This window comes from Anomaloglossus baeobatrachus, chromosome 2, assembly GCF_048569485.1.
Source record: "Anomaloglossus baeobatrachus isolate aAnoBae1 chromosome 2, aAnoBae1.hap1, whole genome shotgun sequence".
In the NCBI taxonomy this organism is placed as follows: Eukaryota; Metazoa; Chordata; class Amphibia; order Anura; family Aromobatidae; genus Anomaloglossus; species Anomaloglossus baeobatrachus.
In genome coordinates this window covers 383,068,293-383,093,046 of record NC_134354.1, presented here as the reverse complement: position 1 = coordinate 383,093,046, position 24,754 = coordinate 383,068,293, and positions in this window count along the sequence as shown.

The following is a 24,754-nucleotide window of genomic DNA, read 5'->3' as shown; positions in this document are numbered from 1 at the left end:
GCCACACCTTGGATAGGTCATCAATGTTAAAGTGGACAACTTGTAAATAAGTATACATAATTCCTACAGAGTTTCGTTCAGTAAAGAGTTTATTTTTAAGTTATGGTCTCATTTAATGAACTTTCCAACATTTAGTCCTGGTCAGCTGAAGTTACTAGCGTTTGACGGCCTTCAATAGCGTAACGTCCCTATAGCACAAGTCCACATACCCAGTTGGGATGCTCACCTTCATGTTAGGTACTGGGGTGTAAGAGACAAGTACCTCTCCCATGGCTACCGCCCGCACCATGTTATACGTAGGGAGTCGGCAACATTGAGTCTCGCATAAGGAAGAATGAAGGGATGCTGGGAAAACTCGAGTTGCATGGAGGATCGTGACTGTTGAATTGTCTAATATGCTGCCGTATATGAGATTCAAAATGGCGTTTAATGGTAAACGAGAAAGTCCCTAACATCATGGGCATAGAAGGCACGAAAGTGCACGAAATACCATCCAACCTTCCACATGTTATGCCTACCAAAGGGAGTATCATGTCAGGATGTCCCAGCCCTCAGTACGAGGTCTCCACCCCAGTAGGCAAAAGTGGAATAAGTAACTCGTCCACCTAGTGCAGTGATGAAAAAGAATGGGTGGAGGTGAGGTGAAAGAGACCCCACACATTGAAAGGTGGAGTAGTGAAGTAAGACACCGAACGTTAAGAGAGACAGTGCCATTAGCCTTCTGAGAGTTGAGGAGAGACCAGTGTTGTGTGATGATGAAAGAAGGCCTTGCACTTGATAAGCCACCATACATGAAAATCAAATGTGATCAGTTTTTGCAATTGATGACCCTGATTGAGGAAGAGTTAAGGTCAGGTTGTCTGCTGGAGGAGGTCAACAAGCTCCATGAAGGAGAGACAGAAACATGGTATGAGCAAGAGATTGTACCCTTTTCTCTAGCCTGGCTCATGGCCCCTGGCAGGGCCAAAGCCAAGTGGCTGGAATCTTTGCGGGCCCAGATGCCAGTGGGTTGCTCACGACTGCAAAAATTGTCTCTACCCCTGAGAGAGAACCCCACATCCCCAGAGAATGGTGGCTTATGGATGTGATCCAGATCAAGAAGAAGAGGGAGGAATGGGTGCAGGCCCAGATGGATGGCCCCAGAGGTGAGGACCTGGTCCAACATATGACAAGCGGGATGGTGCTGTTTTTGACTGTGACACTGGGTATTGTTTCCTGGAAGAGGAGCGCACTAAGCACACAGTGTATATGAACTCCAATTTGGTCTGACGCAGTCCATTTCTCTCCAAATGCCAAAGCTTACAGCCCAGAGTGTGGGTCCAGCTCCAAAAGGAAGATGGTCCATGAGGGTAGAGCATGGTGGCTGTCTTCAGAGTGAGAAGGGCACCAGGGGCAGAATGACCAGCCATGGTAGTACAGTCCAGAGTAGAGCTGTTTGTCCCAAGATCACTGACTCACCCATATCAGAGGGCTCATATGAAGGACAAAGTCCGAGAAGTTGCCTCGAGTCTCCATGATTTCATAGAGTCAGATGGGGCCCTGAGCAAAGGGCTGAAAGGACTGCTGGTGATTGTGGCAAATCTCTCCATTGTTTATATGGCCCAGGGTGCGCACTCGGCGATATACACCGATGAACAAAAGGGTAACAATATTTTGAACGTTTTACTTTCAGGCTCTATATCTCACTATCCAGTACGGCTTCGAACATTGAGACTACCTTAATTTTATAGAAAATCATCTTGGCTATCTCATACATAAATTTGACTATATGACTCAGATGATGCAGATTTTCGTCATGTAACTGCATTTTTATCGTTTTTCTCCTGGTGATTGGATAACATTTCTGCCTGTACTACGAGTTACAACCTGTTCTCACATTCTCTAATAACTCAGTGTGCTATAAGGTTGACTCTCAAGCGAAATGTCAGTGGTTCAAATATAAGCGCAGTCATGAAGACGATTTCTCAAGAAAAGAGAAAGAGCATCATCCAGCTCATCAACAGTGGTCTGTCAGCCAAGAAAATTGCCAAATTGCATCATGTATGAGTGCCATGGCAGTTGTAATAAAACAAAATGAAGTCTGTCCATCCATTTAAAAGCCAAAAGGTAGATGTCCATCAAAACATGGGAGTCAACAAGTCAACTCATCACATGGTCTATCAGATCTGAATCGACAAACATGGCAGTAGAGGTGGCTTGTATCATAATAGTGAGATCATAGACATCCATGCAAGCACTTTGCAACATACATTACACAAGTCTAGATTGGTAGCCTGAAAAAAGGTGATGAAGCTTCAAATTCAATCTCGTCATAAGAACTGTCTGCTCTAGTTTCCAAAAAAGTACAAAAAGATGAACAGTAGATTGGAAATGGCTGATATGGAGCGATGCGGTGAAAGTCAATAGAGTAGGCTCTGATGGGTGCAAATGGATCTGGAAGAAATAAGGGAAAAAGGGGCTAATGGATTGAGAAATTGAAAGAAATGTCAAGTTCAATGGAGAAAGCCTTGTGATATGGGGTTGTTCCACCGACAGAAGCATTGGATACTTGACTAGGATCAATGGTTGTTTCAAAGCTAAGCTATATGTGAGTATCCTGCAAGACTAGTTAATTCGTACACTCAAGTACAATTGGTATAAAAAGGCTGATATATTGTCCCGGCAAGACAACAACCCAAAGCATACACTACGTCAAGATTAGCAAAAAAAAAAATTGTTAAATGACAATAAAGTAGGGGTGCTGGATCGGCCTCCACAATCCCCAAGCCTCAACCCAATTGAACACTTGTGGGTAGAGTTGAAGAAAAAGCTGTATACATATCCAAGTGAGTCGACCAATATGTAGCAACATTGGAAACATGAAGGAGAGACCTAGGATCAGATTTCTGTCGAGACATACTTGAATCTGATTGATAGCAGGTAGATTTACAAAATACTAACAAAATAATACAAATTTTTAGGCGCAAAGCAGTAACAATGCAGAGACATGACAAGAATCTTCATAACTAATCATATGCTAAATAGGTGGAAGTCAAATTTATGTATACGATAGCCAAAATAGTTGTCTATAAAATAAAGACACATTCGACACATTCACATTCGAACTTGTAGTGAATGGTGAGATATGGAGCCTGAAAGTCAAAAGTTTAAAACATTGCTACCATTTTGCTCATCAGTATATGTGCATGAGATTGGCTTGAGGAGGAAAATCTGGGTCTCAATGCGGCCAGAAAAGGACCAGGATAACGGAGCCGGAAGCTGAAGAGGCCATGTTGTGTTTGTTGCTCCTAAGTATCAGGACATACGGAATGATGCCGGGTTAAAAAAAAAGGACTCAGATGGTTGTGATTCCAGTAGGAACTGAATCCAAGAAGATCTGAGCGTGCGTTACTATTGGAAAGAAGAAAAAAGGACTTCATATTGTTTAATTTTAGGTGTGTGTGGCGAACTGTTTAGTGTCTTCCAGGTTTCTGGATGATCCAGGATGACCATCATTAAAGGAGGGAGAAATGTAAGAAGATGGACATACTGCCCCATTTCCTCTTTGAAGGCACACATATTTTTGTGATGTATAATGTTTATTGTAACAAGCGTTATTAGTCACAGATAGTGTTTTTTTGACAGCAGGGTGAGTTAGAGTTCATGTTTGGGACTAGTCCAGAGTGGGATGGGCTAATGTTCCACCCCTGGAGCAGTCGGACTGCTCAGGGTTGCTGTGGCTCGAGGGTCTCCGGACCTGGGGGCTTGCGGCCACTCGAAAATGAAAGGGGGTTATTTACAGGGGATTAGTGTTCGTGACGCCACCCGTGGTTTGTGGTAAGGGGAGTACCACCGCTGCCGATGGGATTATCGGGGGAGATGGAGTGAGGCAGCCAGATGACGTTCGCTCCACGGGTAGGGGAGGCCCCGGGACTCTGGATGACTAGAGGTGTAGGGAAGTGTGGTGTAGGCTGTGCAGCAGGCAGAATACAGGGGAGAGCAGCATACTCACTCAGGCCATGTGGATGTTGATGTGACCATTAAATAGACTCTGACACAGGAGTAAACCAAGTCTCTTGGTGCCACTTCCACTCTGGGGAGCTTGTCTGGGAATCCGTCCCCATTGATATTGCTGGCGGTCCGAAGCCTGCCTCCATGCACTAGTGTTTAGACGTTTCTGACTGACCCCTCAGCCTCTACAGGTTAATTATCAGGTTCCATGAAGCTATTCTCTGATCTAGGGTCCAGTACCCTGCCGTGCTTGGTACCAGTGCAGTTCCCTGTGACACCCTGATAAGGTCAGGGGCGTCACATTCCACCCTGGTTAAACGTAGCTCGTCCCCGAGCTACAGGACACAAAGGATTTTTTTTTAACTGAAAGAAAGAACAACAAGTTATGTATACTTATTCATCGCGCACAAGGGAGGCAATATTCTTGAACATTACTTAGGGGCACTTGGCACACTACGACATCGCAGCTGCGATGTCGGTGGGGTCAAATCGAAAGTGACGCACATCCGGCGTCGCAGTCGATATCGTAGTGTGTAAATCCTTTTTGATATGATTAAGGAGCGCAAAAACATCCAAATCGTATCATCGGAGTAGCGTCGGTCATTTCCATAATTTCGGAAGGACCGATGTTACGATGTTGTTCCTTGTTCCTGCGGCAGCACACATCGCTGTGTGTGAAGCCGCAGGAGCGAGGAACATCAGCTTACCCACGTCCTGTGGCTCACGCCGGCTATGCGGAAGAATGGAGGTGGGCGGGATGTTTACGTCCCGCTCATCTCCGCCCCTCTGCTTTTATTGGCAACCTGCCGTGTGACATCACTATGACGCTTCACGACCCGCCCCCTTAATAAGGAGGCGGTTCGCCAGCCAGAGCGATGTCGCAGGGCAGGTGAGTGCATGTGAAGCTGCCGTAGCGATAATGTTCGCTACGGCAGCTATCACCATGATATCGCAGCTGTGACGGGGGTGGGGACTATCGCGCTTGGCATCACAAGCATCGGCTTGTGATGTCGTAGTGTGCAAAGTGCCCCTTAAACTCTCAGAGTTCATTTACTAAAACAACTGGAAACGCTACCAGTTGTAGCGTTAGTCGGTGGTTCAGCCTGCTCTGTTGCAGCCCCTTCCTGCGACAGTCCATTCCCATTGTCCCTCTCCCTTCAACCCGCCACCCAAACAACCTGGATCACTGATACCACCTCCAATCCTGGTGAAAACCCCTTTTCCAGGCACCTTGACAGTCCCTGGTGACAGCGTTGAAGTCCTGGAGGTGTAAAAGACGACTCTGGTAGCAGTCCTGAGTAACCTGGTAGACGTTACTCTTTATGCCATCCTCCATCAAGGGCCTCTGGTGCTGTCTACCAGCACCACACCATCCAAAATCCTGATGGCCTTTTTACCTTCAATGGGGCATGGAAAAAGGTTCAACAAGGACGACATAGTCTATCTGGAGCATTAACTCTCCTGTCACCCTCCACCGAGGACCCTGTAGCCAGTCCCCGACGGCCTTCTCCACTCAAACAAAACACTGGAGAATGTTCAACAAGGGTGACAGGTCCACACAGTCACTTTTCTAACTGTTAAACAAACTGGCAGGTAGCCATCCTGGTCCAGCTACCACTGCTGCTTCTGAGTACCGATTCCTTAGTGTCGGGCATCGCAGCTTAACAGAGAGAGATTGTGGAACGGGGCTTTGTAAACCGCGCATCAAATGATTTGATGCAGCTTATGCCTGTTGGTCCTGAAGAAGGGAGCCGAGCCTCCTGAAACGCGTAGAACTGTGCAAAAATAAAAAAGTTTACATTAATCCAAGTTTTCATCAGTGATCTTTGGCGTGGTTTACAAAGCCCCGTTCCACAATCTCTCTCTGTTATCAGCCACCTGGGGTACTGCTGCCGTTGATCTGGATTTATGCTGTTACAGGAGTTGTGCCTTTCACAACCCTCCTTGGTGAGTAGGATTATCCTTTCTGTCACCCCCTGTTTGTCAGGGTAAGACCCTATTGCGCTTCTTTTTCCACAGGTTTTTTATCCACGGGCATCGCAGCTTGGATTTTTCAAGGCGCATGTCACCCAGGTTAGTGGGCCCAGTCCTATCCTGTTCGTGACGCCAAAGTTTTCGAGGTGTACCGCCCCTGCAGCAGTCGGACTGCTTGGATCTGGGGTTGCTGTGGCTCGGGACCTGCGGGCACTCGAAAATGAAAGGGGGTTATTTTTAGAGAGGACTAGTGTTCGTAACGCCACCTGTGGTTCGCGGTAAGGGGAATACCGCCGCTGCTGATGGGAGTACCCTGGGGAGATGGAGTGGGGCAGCTAGGAGACGTTCCCTCCATGGGTAGGAGAGGACCAGGGACTCTGGATAACTGGAGGTGTAGGGAAGCGTCGTGCAGGCTATGCGGCAGGCAGGATACAGGGGAAAGCAGCATACTCACTCAGGCCATGTGGATGTTAATACGACTTTTAAGTAGACTCTGACACAGGAGTAAACCAAGTCTCTGGGTGCCGCTGCCACTCTGGGGAGCTAGTCTGGGAATCCGTCCCCATTGGTATTGCTGGCGGTCTGGAGCCTGCCTCCATGCACTAGTGTTTAGAAGTTTCTGAGTGACCCCTCAGCCTGAAGCTGTCGGGGTCCCGTTCCCTATACTTAAATATAGGAGCTGTGCTCTCGATGGCTGACACTTGGGATCTCAGTGGGCCGCGTAAGCTGGAAAGCCCTATCCCCCTTGTTGTGTTGGTGCCTTCGATCTCTGAGCTCTTGGGGAAAGTTCATAAAGAGACTATCCTCCAAAGGTTAATTATAAGATTGCGTGAAGCTACTCCCTGATCTAGGGTCCAGTACCCTGCTGTGCTTGGTACCAGTTCGGTTACTAGATTTTCCGGTGCCGACCATTCTCCAAAACTAAGGCCGGCTTTGCACACTACAACATCGCAGGTGCGATGTCGGTGGGGTCAAATCGAAAGTGACGCACATCCAGCGTCACTTGCGATGTCGTAGTGTGTAAAACCTTTTTGATACGATGAACGAGCGCAAAAGCGTCGTTATAGTATCATCGGTGTAGTCTCCGACATTTCCATAATGCCGGTGCAGCGACAGGTACGATGTAGTTCCTCGTTCCTGCGGCAGCACACATCGCTGTGTGTAAAGCAGCAGGAGAGAGGAACATCACCTTACCTGCGTCCCGGCTGCAATGAGAAGGAAGGAGGTGGGCGGGATGTTTACATCCTGCTCATCTCCACCTCTCCGCTACTATTGGTCGCCTGCTGTGTGACGTCGCTGTGACGCCGCACGACCCGCCCCCTTAGGTGAGTGCGTGTGAAGCTGCCATAGCGATAATGATCGCTACGGCAGCTATCACAAGATATCGCTGCTGCGACGGGGGCGGGGACTATCGCGCTCGACATCGCAGCATCGGCTTGTGATGTCGCAGCGTGCAAAGTACCCCTAAGTCTGGGTAGCCTTCTCCAATACTCTGCGACCGGGTCTCCGACTCCTCCGGTCCCAGACCACTATCTGCGACCTAACCAAAGTCTCCCAGGGAGCTACAACTCCCTCAGCTCCTCACTCTCTGAGGGCTACTTCTGTTCTCACTAAGTCCCTCCCACCAGCCTGCCTGAGCCCTAGGCGGGTGTCCCTTTTCCAGCTAGACCACCCACTGGTGTGCCTGACAGGGTGTGGTGTGAGGTGTGGCTAGGATTTTAATACTGATGGAAGCAATACCAATTGTTAGGATCCCAGAACCATGGAGGGTGAGCTCTGCACCATACGGCTATGTGCGCACGTGTGCGTATTGCATGCAGTTACGCTGCGTTCTGCACCGCAGCATAACTGCATGCGTCCTGCGTCCCCAGCACAATCTATGAAGATTGTGCATGAGATGTGCGCACGTGGCGTATTAGAACGCAGCGATTCGGCTGCTGCCCGAAGCGTGCGTTCTAAGAAGTGACATGTCACTTCTTTCGTGCGCTTTGCATGCTGTCTATAGGGAGAGGCAGCATGCAGAGCGCACAAATTCTGCAGGCACCAGGCGCTTCAGAACGGAGCTTTTCAGCTGTGCTCTGAAGCAGATCTTTTGTGTGCGGTGCAGAGCGCACATGTGCGCACATAGCCTAAGAGAAAGGAGTGCAGTTCCCTGTGACACTCTGATAAGGTCAGGGGCGTCACACTAACTTGAAAGGACAGAAACAGTTTTCTAGCAGGTGAAGGGATAGGGCTCAGTGTGCAGTGAAAGCAGACCTAAGGTCTGACTAGTAGAGCCACATGACGTGGGAATACCTTATGTGAGAGGAGACTGAGACAGTAGATAACATGATCCTGAAAGAAAGAGAGAGAATTGACCAAAGAACAGAGTGACTGACTGGAGAATGTTCCTGGGACAGAACGCTTCGCAGTATGACCCGAGTTTGTACCTCAGGAACGTAACGGGCTGGGACAAAACAGAACGTGAGATGAAGAGAGTGCCCCGGGTGGGAGTTCCCAAAGCATCAGAAGGAGAGAAGCCAAGTGCGGCCATATAGGCAAGTTATCTCCATTAAAAAAAAGACACAGAACTACGGGTTGAGGATAGGACTCTCACTAACTGGACTGTCGTACTGAGCTGATTTGTGGTGAATGAACTGAGAGATATTGAAACTGCGAAAGGTAGACTTGAAGAAAATATTAGATTATGTTTAGAGAAATAAAGAAACTGTGTATGAAAATTATCTATGTTGTAAAGCTATGTCCCAAGAATGACAAAAGTATTTTAGGAGTGATACCTTTATAGGCTAACCAGAAAAATTATATTAGCAGGCTTTCAGAGCATCAAGGCTCCTTCTTCAGGCTGAATTTAAAAAAAACACAGTACCACAATATTACCTTGTATTGCACACTATGTTGTAAAGGAAACGTTTGGAAAGATATGAACCAACTATCTACTGTACAAAATTCCTACAGAGTTTTTGTTTAGTAAAGAGTTTATGTTTAAGTGGTGGCCTCTCTCACCGAACTGTCCAACATCTGGAACTGGCCACTCGAACTCAGCATCATGAGGCCTGTAAGGGCATACACCTCCATAGCATAAATCCACACACCCAGCCAAGACCTCCAGCTTCATGTAATGTGCCAGGGTGTAAGAGATTAGTACTTCGCCCTCGACTACTGCCCCGTGCAACGTTCCATTTGACTTCATTATTTTATTTTATTGTCAAAATAAAGTCTCAACACATGATACATATTTATATATTTAGAAATAAGCAACATTTGGTAAATGCACACTTTAAAGGAAACCTGTCAACAGATTTAGTATTCTCAGTTGATGTAATCTGTTTTAGGTTGACTGTAATGCAGATTAATTTGGTACCTTTGTTTTTCCAATATTTTATTTCATGCCTGAATAATCGCTTTTCCAATTTTTGGGAAATTAGCCATGAGTGACTGGCCCTGCACATGCAGCTCTCAGATTACTCTTGTCTGAGTGAGCTGCCTTCCCATCCAATCCCGCACAGACACTTATTGCACACAGGTACAGTCAACATCTGATAACGTTATGAGAAACATATATGCACCACCACAGGAAATGACGGTCCCTTTGTGAGATCTCCAAGAAGGAGATGCAGGTCACGCAGACAAAGATGACCTATCGTTCATCGACCGGAGGATGGTGGATGAAAGTATAGACGGAGAGAGGCAAGAGACTGTACAAGCAGGGCCAAGCCTTTTGCACTTTTCGCTCATGTGCAAAAAAAAATTGGAAAAGCACTTACTTAGAAATGGAATAAAGGCTTGAAAAAAAAAAAGATTATATTTAATCTACATTAGAATAACCTAGTACACAGATTAGAACAGTTGAGGAGGTACTAAAGCCTGCTGACAGGTTCCCTTTAAGATTAAATCTGAAAAGTTAAAAATGTTTGTGTGAATTTAGTCTTTTTATTTGCTGCTAATTTTTGAACTATCACTAAGAATGAGCCTTTGGTGAAGGTTAGATTTGGGAATAGAAGTCCTTTAGATCCAGAACTATTATGATATATGATTTGTTACTGTATATCTTCACATCGGCTCCTTACATTGTTCCCGTTCTAGCATATGTTGAACCCTGCAATAAGAGAAGATCAACTCTCTTATTAGAAAGGGTTAAATAGCAAGCATTAAGCATGCATAGGTAATGATCTTGTGTTTATCTCTCCCTCCATCCCTCTATTGATTGGCCATGAGCAATCTACTATGGATTATTCAGCTTATGTTAATGGCCTCTCTAGTCTGTTTTGCGAAAGGGCTCTTCCATCACTGTCCCTCTTAATAATTTATACCTCTGTGCTCAGTGCATAGAAAGTGAGCCTCTTCAAGGGACGTACTGAGCTTTTTACCCTCACAAGGAGCTTTAAGACCAATTAGATGACATCCATTAGTTGTATTGTTTAAAAGAGCCAAGCTTGGAAAGCTTCTACAAAGCATCAACTATCTGGAGATCAAAGCTCCAATTAAATATTTCTCATATCTAGTTGATTTTCTCATTTGCATAGGTTTATTTATACATTTCAACTCTAAGGCTTAGGTAGTAAAATGTGGTCCAATTTTTTTCTATCAATAAGATAAAATTACTTTAATATAAATTAAGAATAGATATATACATTAAAAAATACTCAATAAATTATGATAATAAACATTAAATCAGTTATCCACTAAATAAGTAAAGTAAATATGAAAAATAAAAAAAATTAGATTCATCTATTGGATCAGGTCAGTTCCTTTGAACTCAGTATTCCTCCCAACAGTCTCCATCTCCATGCCTTTTCTTTTGGCAGGGATGTTACATCACTACTGCATCCAATAAATGGCTGCTACCTGGCTGGAGCCTTCACATTTTAAATAAGCCAGAACAGAGACTTTTTCTTTTTTCTCAGGCCGAAGTCACATTTGCAAGTGACTCGGCAAGACTCGTATCGGCATCGGTATCACACGGCGCGGCCGCACACTCTCTGGACAGGAGCGTTTCAGCTGCATAGAAATACATGCAGTAGACCCGCTCTGGTCAGGAGAGTGTGCAGCCGCACCGGGTGATGCGATCCGATAAGATGTGAGAGTCATATGTTCTTGTGAGCGCACCCTCAGTGAATGTGAAGATTTTAGGTGATATGTGGCTGCTGATTGACTGCAGCATGGAGGAATGTAATGGCTCCTATCTAGTAGGTGATTTTTTTTCCCACCACTCTCAGATTTTTAGAATATGTTTTCAAGAAGGGAAAGTTGATCAGAGAAGAAAAAATACTGTCAAAATACTTAGTGCTTTATAATGATATTCAATACACATATGAATTGTAAAGTGCTGCAGAATATGTTTGCGCTATAGAAATAAAAAAAAAATATCTATAATACTTAAAATAATTATTTTTACTTGCAAATATTCATGTTATAGGAATTTTCTGGATGTACGGTTGGAAAACTTTTCTCAATAATTCCCAATATCACTGTATGATTCATTGGTAAATCTTGATGTTTTGTCATAGTGCTGTTCTCCCACATACTTTAACACATAAGTAAGAAACCAAAATAACTTAATGGCTTAGTTATGGCTCATCTTGTAAGGTGAATTTGTAAGGAAGTAGATAATTCCCACACCAGAAAATGCACAGGAGAATTCTGTGTGACGGAACATCGCCATCTGGTGGATAGAATTTGAAGAATGGGAAATCATAAATTAGGACAGGAACCAAGATAAGGAGGAGTGATTTCTGGCAGAAGAGAGTCAAGAGGAGGCCAGAGCAAGTGAGCATCTGTGATGTAGCTGGAAATTATAAAACCCCCTGAGACCATGCCAGAGGAAGAGTCTTTGACCAGACTTGTACCAAGTCGGAGGTGCTGAGAAACTGAGCTGGCTTATAGCCACACTCAGAGGAGTAAGAGTGATGGTGTGAAGTTCCTGAGGGAGATTAAATGTATGAGCTGAAAGGAGCAAGTTAACAAAGAGGATGACTGTCTGAGCGGAAAGTATCTAGTGACTGAAGAGCACAATCGAGTCAGCAGGAAGGAATGGGTGACCAAAAGAATGACCGAGTTAGCAGAAATTACAGAGTAACCAAAAAGGGCATGACCAAAGAGGACGACCAAGTGAGCGGAAGAGACCGAGAGACCCAAGAGAGAGTGACCTAAGAGAACAAACGTGAGCTGAAAAGATTGTGACGCCTAGTTTATTGACAGTGCAATTGAGATGGCTAAAAGCGAGGAATTCCCAGTAAAGGTACCTACTCAATCTATGTTCCTGAGAGATGGAGGTAGCTTGTGTGACTTGCGGCTTAATGGGAAACTGAGCTGACTCCAATTAGAGCCTGTTACGGTTACCATTGAGATAATTACCGTATAGTGAAGTTGATATAGACTGTTACAGGAAGTAGACAGACATTGACAGGCAACATATAATACATTCCTTTTAATATTGTATGGGAAGTTGTAGGACTAGAGCTTGTGATTCAAAATTGCATTGACTAGTTAACAATATAATGTGTTATTTTGTAATCTGCCCTTTTCTTCAAAGTTGCATTCTGATAGTTGAAACTGTAAATAGTTAATAATTATCCATCTTGTTGCACTGTTATCAATGAGTCTGCATTCTCTGTGCTGCTGCATCCATTTACTTATTTTACAGATTCAATATGCTGTTGCCATGGGAGTGTCATGTGTGACAAACAGTCAGTGTGGTTTCTGGTCATTGAAGGTCACAGTGTCTGGCTACACAGAATGCTCCTTGACTTTACAGTGTTCCTGCTGTCAGTATTCATTGGTATAGGTAGCTTTTCTTGCTGGGATTATCTCTCTCCCTTTTGAACTCAGCTGGAGCTCAAATCTCACGCAACTGTTGATTGTCAGTATAACCTTGGTGTTTAAATATTCCTTTCTTCCTTTGGACTGTGCTGGTGATATTTTCAGTTTCTTCAAGCTGAGGTTCCTAGCAGGTGGTTTGGACTCCTTTATGGTATAATTGCTGAAGCTCTATTGAACTCTTACCTGAGTCATCTAATGATAAGTAGTTCATGTTTTTCCCCCTGTGTGTCCTCCTTGTGTCTTCTATAGTTGTTTAGTAGGGTTGACGAAGAGCTCATCCCATAGATTTCTTATTTAGGACCCAGCATTAGGGATACCTAGAGTCAGGTATCTGGCTCGGCGCATAGGTCTAGGGTGGTGAGGACCCCAGGAACCAGCAGTTTTTTCGGTCAGGGGGTCACCATCTTCCCTCTTTCTAGGCACAAGGTTTCCTTTTCCTTTCACTGTTCGCTTAGTACTTCCCTGTACTTAGTGTGACAGTCGTAGCTTTGGATGCACAGCATGGATTGAGGCATATGTGCAGTGAGTTATGATGGAGATGGATATGCAAGGTGGCACCTGGAATGGCGTGGAACAAAGGAGCTACATATGCTGGATGGCACCTTAGTCTTAAGGGCGCTTTACACGCAGCGACATCCCTAGCGATGTCGCTCATGAAAGCACCCGCCCCCGTCGTTTGTGCGTCATGGGCAAATCACTGCCCGTAGTGCACAATATCGCTAGTACCCGTCACACATACTTACCTTCTTAGCGACGTCGCTGTGGCCTCTTTTCTAAGGGGGCGGTTCGTGCGCCGTCACAGTGACGTCACATGGCAGGCGTCCAATAGAAGTGGATGGGCGGAGAGCAGCCGCATGAAAGTCACGCTCACCTCGTTGCTGGAGAACTCAGGTACGGTGCTGTTTGTCGTTCCTGGGGTGTCACACGTAACGATGTGTGCTGCCTCAGGAACAACGAACAACCTTAGTCCAAAAGCAGCAACGATATTTTGGAAATGGACGACGTGTCAACAATCAACGATTTGGTAAGTATTTTGCATTGTTAGCGGTCACTCGTACGTGTCACACGCAATGTCGTCGCTAACGAGGTCGGATGTACGTCACGAATTCCGTGACCCCAACGACATCTCGTTATCGATGTCGTTGCGTGTAACGGGGCCTTTAGAATTGTAGCGATGAGTATGCTGGATGGAACCTTGATTGTGGAACATCAGAACAGTATATGCGGACAGTCATCTTGGAACAGAAGAGCTGAGTATGTAGACAATCACCTTGGAACAGAGAAGTTGAGTGAATAGTTGAAATGAGTTGTTAAAAAGGGACACTTTGGAGAATATACGGCAGGGTAATGATACTAGGACAGGGGTGTACATAGCAATTATGGGGCCCCAAAGCAAAAGTCTGATTGGGGCCCCTCTATTAAAAAAATACAATAAAATATTATCATAATAAACAGCATATACGTTACTGGGGGCAGCTTACACTTTACTGGAGGGACCATACAAGTAACTGGGGGGAACATACAAGTTACTAGGGGCCAGTAGGAGGGCATATAAGTTATTGGGGGGCATATATACACAAATTATGAATTAATTTTTATCCTAGCCAGGCTATACATCTACCAGTCCAGTAAGTAGACTATTACCGGGCGCGGCTCCGTCTGCAGAGCACCAGTCTAGGCACTGCTGTGCACCTGTGCTCCTGTTTTGGGACTGTGTGTGATGCCTGACACTCGCAAAGCACCGCAGTGCCTGACGCTCGCTGTGCACCGCAGGGGCCTGACGCTCCCTGAGCACTGCAGGGCCTGACACTCGCTGAACACTACAGGGCCTGACGCTTGCTGAACACTACAGGGCCTGGCGCTCGCTGAGCACCGCAGCGCCTGCAAACAGTGGAATTAGCCGCAGCCAACAAACCAAATAACTCCAGAGTAAACTGTACTAGAAAAAGAGTCCTACAAAAGTGTCTCACAGTAATTACTGATACATTTACTGCCGGCGGAAAAATAATTAAATAATACAATTCTATAAATATCGACATTTCTTTTTAGTAATGAATCAACAAACTAGTCATACAATTACCAAATAATACATATTACATAGTGATACTGAACAGCACCCACCATATCAAGACCAAGAACACTACTATACATTGCAAAATAATGCCGCCACACCATGACCAAGTATTATCACCACATAGAGTCTGAATATAGCCATCTCCCTGCTACTGAGCAAAGGCCACTACACCAAGACCAGTGGGTACATACCGCAAATCCCCCCCCCCCCAAAATCTGCAGTGTGTGAACTTGGCCTAAAGTAGCAATATCCTCTTTCGTGCCTATAAATTTTCTCATCTGTCTTACACATATAATGGTAACGATTATGACCCTGTTCATAGCCTTAGGAACCATAACACTGCACAGTACAGGGATAATGCAAATAGTGATGTGACAGTACAGGGGTATAATACACACAGTGATGTAACAGTACAGAGGTAATACACAGGGATGTCACAGTACAGGGGTAAGACACACAGCGATGTCACAGTACAGGGGTAATACACACAGTGATGTCACAGTACAGAGGTAATACAGAGTGATGTCACAGTACAGGGGTGATACACACAGCGATGTCACAGTGCAGGGGTAATACACACAGCGATGTCACAGTACAGCGGTAATACACACAGCGATGTCACAGTACAGGGATAATACACACAGCGATGTCACAGTATAGGGATAATACGCACAGCGATGTCACAGTACAGGGATAATACACACAGTGATGTCATGTCACAGTACAGAAATAATATATATATATAAAAGGGGTGTACACTCGGACTAAATTAATAAAAACAAGTGTAGCATCCTGTATGATCACAATACGATCAAATTGAAGAAGAAAAAAGCTCACACATAATGGATGCCCACATCAGAAAATGGAAATGCTAGATAAAAATATAGCAATCTTTATTAAATCCAAAAGAACAGTAAACACACATAATAAATAATTTAAAGGGAACCTGTCACCAGATTTGGCGACTATAAGCTGTGGCCACTACCAGTGGGTTCTTGTGTACAGCATTCTAACATGCTGTATATAAGAGCCCAGACCGCTTTGTAGAATGTAAAAATCACTTTATAATACTTACCTAAACAGTCACTGCGGTGCAGACCAGTCGGATGGGTGTCTCCGTTCTCCATTACCAGCGCCTCTGTTAGGGCCAGGTGGACGGGCAGACCCAGGAGGTGGATCCACTGGGCCGAACTCCTTGATGATGGTAAGGGGTCCTGTAGCTGGAGCACTACAAGTAGCAGAACAGTCCGTGCACAAATGGAGATGTCCCTGGGACCACGGAGTCACTGACAGTAGTCCGGGTGACGGAGCTCAGGTTCGGAAGCCGAGATGATGTCAGGCGGAGTCCGGAACCTTTGGAGCGAGATGACGGGTCACCGCAGGGATCAGAGATGGTATGGACTGTCAGAATGGCAGATAGACAGCGTTCGGGGTTCGGGATTCGGCAGGGCCGGATGGCGAGGCAGGATCGGCTCTAGAAGAGAGAGAGGTGAGTATCTCACAAGAACACCAGGAGACCTGACTCCTAGCTTGAGAAACACGAAGATCAGGCCCCGCCCACTTGGACATTGAACCTCTTTATACCCTGTACCTGTGTGCTTCATTTCCTGTTAATGGACGCTGGCCCTTTAAGAAAGGGTCAGTGACCGCGCGCGTGCCCTAATGCGCATGCGCGCGGCCCGGGTGCCAGAAGCCAGAGCAGGAAGCTGAGAGGAGGAAGCAGCAGCGCAGGACTGGGGCTGAGAAGCCGATGGGCGCCGGGAGCGGGGACCAGGACACCTGGGAAGCGCAGGCAATGGACGCTGGAGAGCGGGGAGCGGCGGAGACCGGACCGAAGCACCGGGGAGCGAGGCAGGGGAGCCGGGGAGCGTGACAGGTGAGCCGGAGAGCAGCGCAGGGGACCCGGGGAGCGTGACAGTACCCCCCCCACGCCCCCTCCCCGCAACCGGGACAGGAAGGCACGGATCAGAGGAGTACCCACATTCTCCCGGGGCTCCCAGGACCTATCCTCAGGACCATACCCAGCCCAGTCCACCAGGAAGAACTGTCGACCCCGTACGGTTTTCATGCCCACGATATCTCTTACCGCATAGATGTCATCATCGGCAATAGAAGGAGGGGCCGAACTGGCAGCAGCGGAGAAGGGACCAAGGACAACCGGCTTGAGCAAGGAGACGTTGAAGGAGTTGGGTATCCTCATCGTGGCCGGGAGCTGTAGCTTGTAGGAGACCTCATTGATCTTGTTGAGGACTTTAAACGGCCCGATGTAGCGAGGACCCAGCTTGTAGGATGGTATCTTCAATCGGACGTACTTGGAAGCAAGCCAGACTAGATCTCCAGGAGAGAAACATGGAGGGTCCAGTCGTCTCTTGTCTGCGTGTTTCTTCATCCGCAGGGAAGCACGCCCAAGGGACGCCTTGACAGAGTCCCAAATGGTTGCAAAGTCACGGGCTACAGCATCAGCAGCAGGAACGTCCGAAGAAGGGAACATAGGCAATGGGACGGAGGGCTGAAGTCCGTAAACGACATGGAAGGGAGAGCTGGAGGAGGACTCACTGATGTGGTGGTTATGGGAGAATTCAGCCCAAGGAAGAAGCGTGGACCAGTCGTCGTGATGGGCGTTGACATAGTGACGTAAGAAGGAGGTCAAGATTTGATTGACCCTTTCCACTTGGCCATTACTGAGGATGGTAGGCAGAAGAAAAGTCCAGAGTCACTCCCAGATGTTTGCAGAGAGCCCTCCAGAAGCGGGAGGTGAACTGAGTTCCTCTGTCGGACACGATGTGTGATGGAAAGCCATGCAAGCGGAAGATGTGATGTATATAGGCGTCCGCGAGTTCCTGAGCAGAGGGCAGTCCAGCCATAGGGACGAAATGAGCCATTATGGAGAACCGATCCACCACGACCCATATGACAGTGTGTCCGGAGGACAATGGCAAGTCCGTAATGAAGTCCATCGCTATGTGTTGCCACGGAACTGAGGGTATAGGCAGAGGCAGAAGACGGCCATATGGCAGGTGTTTGGGCGTCTTGTTCCTGGCACAAGAGGAGCAGGCAGAGACAAAAGCAGCGACGTCCGTGCGAAGGGATGGCCACCAGTAGTGACGTACGATCGTACTCCATGTTCTCTTCTGACCAGCATGACCGGCTGTTTTCGAGGCATGGCCCCAGTGTAACACTTTTTGCCTGTCGGTCTCAGAGACATAGGTCTTCCCGGGCGGTATCTGGGCCAGGGTGACAGGGGCCACCGGAATGATTTTACTAGGACAGATGATGGGTTGGGATGTCTCCTCCTCCTGCTCCATGGGCATGAATGACCTGGACAAGGCATCAGCGCGTACATTCTTGTCTGCGGGTCGGAAATGGAGCTGGAAATCGAACCTGGCAAAGAATAAGGACCACCTGGCTTGCCGTGGGTTCAGTCGCTGAGCGGACCGCAGGTATTCCAGGTTCTTGTGGTCCGTGTAAATGATAACGGGGTACACTGCTCCTTCCAGAAGGTAGCGCCATTCCTCCAGAGCTAGTTTGACTGCCAATAGCTCTCGGTCACCGATGGTGTAGTTGCGTTCAGGCGCTGAGAAGCTCTTGGAGAAGAAACCGCAAGTCACCATCTTCCCGGAGGAGGACTTCTGCATGAGCACTGCTCCGGCTCCCGAGGAGGCATCCACCTCCAAGGTGAACTGTCGGTTTAACTCCGGACGGTGGAGTACAGGAGAGGAGGCAAATGCCCGCTTCAGAGAGCCAAACGCGGCGTCGGCCGCAGGTGACCAGTCCTTTGGATTAGCCTCCTTCTTGGTCAAGGCGGAGAGAGGAGCAGTCAGAGCAGAGAAGTGAGGGATGAACTGGCGGTAGTAGTTGGCGAATCCCAGGAAGCGTTGGATTGCCTTCAGTCCAGAAGGAGGAGGCCAGTTGAGAATGGAGGAGACCTTCTTTGGATCCATCTGCAGTCCGGTATCGGAGATGATGTAACCCAGGAAGGGAAGAGAAGACTGCTCAAAGACACACTTCTCGTACTTGGCGTACAGACGATTCTCTCTCAGTCTTTGTAGAACCAGCTGTACGTTCTCTCTGTGGGTCTGGAGGTCAGGAGAGAAGACAAGGATATCATCCAGATACACTACCACACAGACGTAGAGAAGGTCCCGGAAAACGTCGTTCACCAGTCCTTGAAAGACGGCTGGTGCGTTACACAGGCCGAAGGGCATCACGCAGTATTCATAGTGCCCATCGCGAGTATTGAACGCGGTCTTCCATTCGTCCCCAGAGCAGATGCGGACCAGATTGTAGGCAACCCGAAGATCCAGCTTGGTGAACACACGAGCTCCTCTAAGCCGGTCAAACAATTCGGGGATGAGCGGCAGAGGGTACTTGTTTTTTACGGTGATTTGATTCAATCCCCGGTAGTCTATACATGGGCGTAAGTCGCCCTCTTTCTTCTTGACAAAGAAGAAGCCTGCTCCAGCAGGAGAGGAGGATCTCCGAATGAATCCCCTTGCCAGGCTCTCGGTGATGTAAGTAGACATGGCCCTTGTTTCGGCTGGAGACAATGGATATATCCGTCCTCGAGGTGGTGTTGTTCCTGGGAGCAGGTCGATGGCACAATCGTAAGGACGATGTGGCGGAAGTACCTCAGATTCTTTTTTATCAAAGACGTCTGCGAAGGACCAATAGGCCGAGGGCAGTCCCGGTAGGGACTCTGGAACCGGAGGTCGTCGGATGGGTTGTATGGTCTTCAGACACTTCTCATGGCACGAAGAGCCCCATCGGGTGATTTCACCAGTGCCCCAGCTGACTGATGGTTCGTGTGTCCGTAACCAGGGAAGTCCCAGCAGGATTTGATGGGACATGTGTGGGAGGACGTAGAGCGATGTTCTCGGTGTGCAGGGCACCGATACGCAGTTCGACCGGCCTGGTAATCCAGGAGATGGTGTCAGAAAGGGGTCTCCCATCCACAGAGGCAATCACCAGGGGCTTGTCGAGTGGAGTAACAGGCACCTGGTACTTGTCCACCGTGGCCTGCTGGATGAAATTGCCTGCTGCCCCGGAATCGAGGTACGCCTCAGCCGTGAACCGCGTCTCTCCCGTTGTCACTTGCACAGTCCACGTAACCGGGTCTGAGAGAGTCCCAGCACCTAGGGTGGCCTCTCCTACCAACCCTAGGCTTTGGAGTTTCCCGGCCTCTCTGGACAGGAGCGTAGCAGGTGTGTGCCCTCTCCGCAGTAGAAGCAGAGGCCCTTGGCGAGCCGCTCTGCTCGACGTTGTTCAGATTGCCGCACACGGTCGATCTGCATGGGCTCGTGGACGGAGGCACCAGATGCTGTTGACGGAAGTACGGCGGGCTTCTGCGGAGGAGAGGAATGCCGTACCGGACGTCTCTCACGGGACACCTCTTTGGATCGCTCCTGAAAGCGAATTTCCACTCGAGTCGCTAGGGTAATCAGGGCATCCAGGGTGGTCGGTACGTCACGACCCGCCAGCTCATCTTTGATTCGACCCGAGAGTCCTTCCCAGAAAGCGGCGGTTAGGGCCTCGTTGTTCCACCCGAGTTCCGAAGCCAAGGTGCGGAAACGGATTGCGTATTGACCCACCGTCAGAGTCCCCTGACGTAACCGGAGAAGAGAGGAAGCAGACGCGGAAGCGCGTCCGGGCTCGTCAAAGGTGCCACGGAATGCCTGCAGGAACTCCTGGATGTTCGTGGTCACAGGATCCCCCTTCTCCCACAAGGGGTTCATCCACGCCAGTGCCTCACCCTCTAGATTGGACATGATGAAGGCGACCTTGGCTTGGTCGGAAGCAAACAAATGCGGCAGCTGCGTGAAATGGAGGGAGCATTGGTTTATGAATCCCCTGCAGATCTTGGGGTCTCCGGCGTACCGGGGTGGTGAAGCCAAACAAAGTCTGGAAGCGTCCGAAGAAGTTGCCACGGGAGCTGGAGCCGTGGATTGTCTAGTGGAAGCCCGGGATGTTGCAGACGTAACTGACGCTTGTAGTGTGTTCAGGCGGGCGTCCACAGAAGACATGAATTGCAGCATGCGGGTCTGAGTCTCACGCTGACGTGTGAGTTCCTCCTGTACGGCTGCTAGTGCTTCAGCGGGATCCATGGCCTGATCTTACTGTTAGGGCCAGGTGGACGGGCAGACCCAGGAGGTGGATCCACTGGGCCGAACTCCTTGATGATGGTAAGGGGTCCGGTAGCTGGAGCACTACAAGTAGAAGAACAGTCCGTGCACAAATGGAGAAGTCCCTGGGACCACGGAGTCACTGACGGCAGTCCGGGTGACGGAGCTCAGGTTCGGAAGCCGAGATGATGTCAGGCGGAGTCCGGAACCTTTGGAGCGAGATGACGGGTCACCGCAGGGATCAGAGATGGTATGGTCTGTCAGGATGGCAGATAGACAGCGTTCGGGGTTCGGGATTCGGCAGGGCCGGATGGCGAGGCAGGATCGGCTCTAGAAGAGAGAGAGGTGAGTATCTCACAAGAACACCAGGAGACCTGACTCCTAGCTTGAGAAACACGAAGATCAGGCCCCGCCCACTTGGACATTGAACCCCTTTATACCCTGTACCTGTGTGCTTCATTTCCTGTTAATGGACGCTGGCCCTTTAAGAAAGGGTCAGTGACCGCGCGCGCGCCCTAATGCGCATGCGCGCGGCCCGGGTGCCAGAAGCCAGAGCAGGAAGCTGAGAGGAGGAAGCAGCAGCGCAGGACTGGGGCTGAGAAGCCGACGGGCGCCGGGAGCGGGGACCAGGATGCCTGGGAAGCGCAGGCAATGGACGCTGGAGAGCGGGGAGCGGCGGAGACCGGACCGAAGCACCGGGGAGCGAGGCAGGGGAGCCGGGGAGCATGACAGGTGAGCCGGAGAGCAGCGCAGGGGACCCGGGGAGCGTGACAGCCTCCTCTTTCGGCCATCTTTGTCCTCTTTATTCTGAAGCCTGGGTGCATGATGCATCCTACGTCATCCACACTAACTGGCATTCAGGTCCTGCGAAAGCGCACTTTGGCTTTGTGGAGACTGCTTTGGTTAACTATTGTGTTGTCTGTGTTTTTCACAGTTTTCTCCAGATCCACTATAGACTTTAGGGCCCGAGATCGGGCATGGCATAACAAATTCGATGATGTTTTAAAAGAATCTGATGACCAAGGTGTTGGTGGTGCTGCTGATGGTACGCAAGGGACTCTTGTCTCCAAATATAAGGAACTATTGAAGAAACAATTAAGGTTATCATGGAATAGGGCACTGCTGATTAAATATATTGAGAGAGACATGATCCCGCATGGTCTGAGGATCCAGGTCTTCCAATCCTGGCTCAGACCTGGCTCAGACCTGCTCAAAGGGATTTTTGTGTCTACTCAGGGACCATAATAGTCAATCCCTGACCTCAATGGACACTGAACTGGAAGCTCTAGAGAAATCGTTGAAGGACAAATGTTCCTCCCATTTTATTTCCAAATTATTATTATTATTATTATTTATTATTATAGCGCCATTTATTCCATGGCGCTTTACAAGTGAAAGAGGGTATACGTACAACAATCATTAACAGTACAAAACAGACTGGTATAGGAGGAGAGAGGACCCTGCCCGCGAGGGCTCACAGTCTACAGGGAATGGGTGATGGTACAATAGGTGAGGACAGAGCTGGTTGCGCAGTGATCTACTGGACTGAAGGCTATTGTAGGTTGTAGGCTTGTTGGAAGATGTGGGTCTTGAGGTTCCTCTTGAAGCTTTCCACGGTAGGTGAGAGTCTGATGTGCTGAGGTAGAGCATTCCAGAGTATGGGAGATGCACGGGGGAAATATTGTACGCGATTGTGGGAAGAGGAGATAAGAGAGGAGCAGAGAAGGAGATCTTGCGAGGATCTGAGGTTGCGTGCAGGTAGGTACCGGGAGACTAGGTCACAGATGAAGGGGGGAGACAGGTTGTGCATGGCTTTGTATGTCATTGTTAATGTTTTGAACTGGAGTTGTTGGGTGATGGGAAGCCAGTGAAGGGATTGGCAGAGTGGCGAGGCTGGGGAGTAGCGAGGGGAGAGGTGGATTAGGCGGGCCGCAGAGTTTAGGATAGATTGGAGGGGTGCAAGAGTGTTTGAAGGGAGGCCAGAGAGCAGGAGGTTGCAGTAGTCAAGGCGGGAGATGATGAGGGCATGCACTAATGTTTTTGCTGATTCTTGGTTAAGGAAAGCACGGATCCGGGAGATATTTTTGAGTTGTAATCGGCATGAGTTGAAGAGGGCTTGGATGTGTGGCTTGAAGGATAGAGCAGAGTCGAGGGTTACTCCAAGGCAACGTGCTTGTGAGACTGGGGAGAGTGAGCAACCATCAAGTTTGATGGAAAGGCTTGTTGGAGGAGATGAGTGAGGAGGGGGAAAGACAATGAACTCTGTTTTGTCCATGTTAAGTTTTAGGAATCGCGCAGAGAAAAAGGATGCAATAGTAGACAGACATTGTGGGATTTTGGTTAGTAGAGAGGTAATGTCAGGTCCAGAGAGGTAAATCTGTGTGTCATCGGCATAGAGATGATACTGGAAGCCGTGGGACTCTATGAGCTGTCCCAGGCCGAAGGTGTAGATGGAGAACAGCAGGGGTCCAAGAACTGAGCCTTGGGGGACACCGACAGATAGGGGGTGAGATGAGGAAGTGGTGTGAGAATGAGAGACGCGGAAAGTTCGGTCAGTTAGGTATGAAGAAATCCAAGATAGGGCCAAGTCTGTGATGCCCAGAGATGAGAGAATCTGTAGTAGGAGGGAATGGTCTACTGTGTTGAAGGCAGAGGTCAGGTCCAGTAGGAGGATGGAGTAGTGTCGATTGGCTTTGGTAGTTAGTAGGTCATTAGTGACTTTATTTAGGGCAGTTTCAGTGGAATGATGCGGTCGGAAGCCAGATTGTAGCTGGTCAAAGAGGGAGCAGGATGAGAGGTATGAGGACAGTTCAAGATGGACATGCTGTTCTAGTAGTTTTGAGGCATAGGGGAGAAGGGATATGGGGCGATAGTTTGACGCAGAGGATGGGTCAAGGGAGGGCTTTTTGAGGATGGGTGTAATAGAGGTATGTTTAAAGCATGAAGGGAATACACCAGTTGTTAGTGATAGGTTGAAGAGATGGCTTAGGGCTGGGATGAGGACTGCGGTGATGTTGGTGATGAGGTGGGATGGGAGCGGGTCTAGTGCACAGGTTGTTAGATGTGATCTTGAGAGTAGAGTGGAAAGATTGTTTTCTGTCATGGCGGAGAAGCTGGATTTGGAGGAAGAAGGCTGAGTAGTTGTGAGAAGTGGCTGTAGTGATTGTGGGCCAAAGCTTGCTCTGATGTTGTCAATCTTGTGCTTGAAGAAAGAGGAAAAGTCTTCAGCTGAGAGGAGAGGAGAGGGAGGTGGTGCTGGAGGACGGAGGAGAGAATTGAAAGTGTTGAATAGCTGTTTAGGGTTGTGAGAGAAAGAGGATATGAGGGATGAGAAGTAGGTTTGTTTTGCAGCAGTGAGTGTGGACTTGAAAGTGGTCAGGGACTTTTTATATGCAATGAAGTGCTCAGTGGAATGAGACCTTTTCCATCTGCGCTCAGCAATTCTGCAAGCCCGTCTTAGTTCTTTAGTCTGCCTCATGTGCCAGGGTTTCCTGTTGATTGTGCGGGGTTTTTTTTGTGTGTGCGGGGGGCAGCTGATTTGAGAGCTGCAGAGATTATAGTGTTGTATAAAGTTGCAGTAGCATCTGCATCATGTAGAAATGCAATGTCTGTGAGAGGGAGAAGGGATTGAGAAAGGGCGTGTAAATCAATGTGTTTGATATTTCTGCGAGGGTGCGTACTTGGCAAAGAGAGGGAAGAGAATGTGAGTAGGTTGTGGTCAGACAGGGGGAGAGGCGAGTTATAGAGGTTAGATAGAGAACAGAGGCGAGTGAAGATG